This window comes from Cupressus sempervirens, chromosome 1, assembly GCF_028749045.1.
Source record: "Cupressus sempervirens isolate cs-2001-9-10 chromosome 1, ASM2874904v1, whole genome shotgun sequence".
Taxonomy (NCBI): Eukaryota; Viridiplantae; Streptophyta; class Pinopsida; order Cupressales; family Cupressaceae; genus Cupressus; species Cupressus sempervirens.
The window spans coordinates 5,489,658-5,491,579 of NC_143118.1; the positions used below are offsets into that span (position 1 = coordinate 5,489,658).

General features: G+C 33.7%; 1 pseudogene; it reads left to right on the plus strand.

The window, feature by feature from the left end:
• Positions 1-1,210: 1,210 nt before the first annotated feature.
• LOC149575857 (uncharacterized) lies at positions 1,211-1,504 on the plus strand (annotated as a pseudogene).
• The last annotated feature ends 418 nt before the right edge of the window (positions 1,505-1,922 follow it).

A 1,922-nucleotide genomic window follows, 5' to 3' on the forward strand; every position in this document is an offset into this window, starting at 1 on the left:
TTGGTTAAATCTATCTCATATATATATATATAATATTAATTAATTAATTTAAAATCTTCTCTTATCTACAACTTTTGTTTTTCTTTAAATCTTTAAATTATATATTTTTAGAAATAGCGTGCATTTCTATTCTTTTCAATCTGAACTTTTTTTAGACATTTCCTTTTTATTTCCTATGTCTTGGGTAGTTTCCACCACACATTCGTTTGTATCATCAAGATTCTTCATAACTTTTTTATCCTTAATTATTTCGGAGAAGCAATTTTCAGCCGAATAGTTTGTCGCTATATGTGGTTCTTTTTCCATGTAGCTAATAGCAACCTGATTCTTTTATGTTACTTCATCCTCTTTGTCTAATTCATCAACTGAGTTGTAAGAGCTTTGTTGGTTAATCCACTCTTCTTCTTTATTAGCGAGGCTTGGTGAACTAATTTTGAACATATGCTCATCGGTCTCCAACTCTTTGGTTTTCATGTAGTCCATGGCATCACCAATATCAGTATTCTCTTTTGCATTGTTACTGGGAGTCTTCCTTGATCTCTTCAATCTCTTTAGCTTTCTTTGGTGAATGGGAGATGCCTCTTTAGCATCAAAAATTATATCATCCTCATCACTATCAAAGGAGATTGTGTGACTCTAACTCATTTTTGTGTCCCTTCCAAGTTGATGGGATAACAAAAGACCTAAAGTTATGACCAAAAGTCTGAAAGCCTTTGACCAACTATACTTACAGAGCATATTAAAAAATAATCATGTGAAACAAACAAGCTAGCCATGAGTTTTCATGATCTGCCTCAAGTTCCAATGGAACTTCATAGGAAAAATTGATCAAAATTGGTGGGCGCCATGCATCGACATCTTCAAATTGAAGGTTTCCCTATCAATGGTGTCATCTTTTTGTAGGGAGGTGAAGCAAAAATGTGGTACTGCACAAATCATACTATTTTATTCAAACAAGAGAGTTATTTTGCATACTTATTTGGAGTTAGAGAGCCAGGTTTCTTTGGAGCCATTGACATATCAACTGAGAAGGCATTTATCTTTAGTCCAAGATTAAGTGAAGAATATGCTATTTGGTTGGGAAAATTCCCAAGTTAACTCGGGAAAGTGTTACTGGCCTTGCAACACTCGATAGTCGGTAGAGATATTTCACCTATTTCAAAATAATTTAGATCTAAAAGTGGGTTTTGAAAATCTTTGATAAGTGGAAATGGCATTGGAGTGGGTAGTTCTTGGATACGCAATAGGAGCAGAGACAATCATGCTTCTTCTATTAACATTGCCTGGTCTGGGTCATCTGAGAAAGGGCCTTATTGCTGTGACTTGCAACACATTAAAACTCATGTTGTCGGTGGTGCCTTTTTGCCTATTTTTGCTAATGGACATCTACTGGAAGTATAAGACGAGGCCTACCTGTGAAGGACATGCTTGCAACCCCAGCGAGCATCTGCATCATCAGAAGTCAATCATGAAAAGCTAGAGAAATGCAAGTTTCTTTTTTTAGAATATTTCTTGTTATGGTGAGAAATTTAAGAGTAGAATCAGATCGAATGCATGCTCTCCCCACCCACTCTTCATCTAAGTTATTTCTTTTGTTTCTTATTTCAATGCATTGAATTATCTAGACATGCATTGGATTATTTACATGCATAATTATTATTCCTTCTTTTATCTGATTTTCTCATTATATTCTTTCTTTTTTAGTTGTTAACACTTGTTATGGAGGATTGAACTATTTATATAATGTCTCTGATCTATTTGTTGTTTTACTCCAGCTCATACTCTATTATGAGTTTGTACCATTTTTTTATTCGTTCTCTGCATTCTCTGTCACTTTTTTCAAAAATAAAATCATTACAAATCAATTTCTGCAATCTCTTTTCTAGAAAGTTTCTTAACATTTTTTTTTAGTATATTCTTAT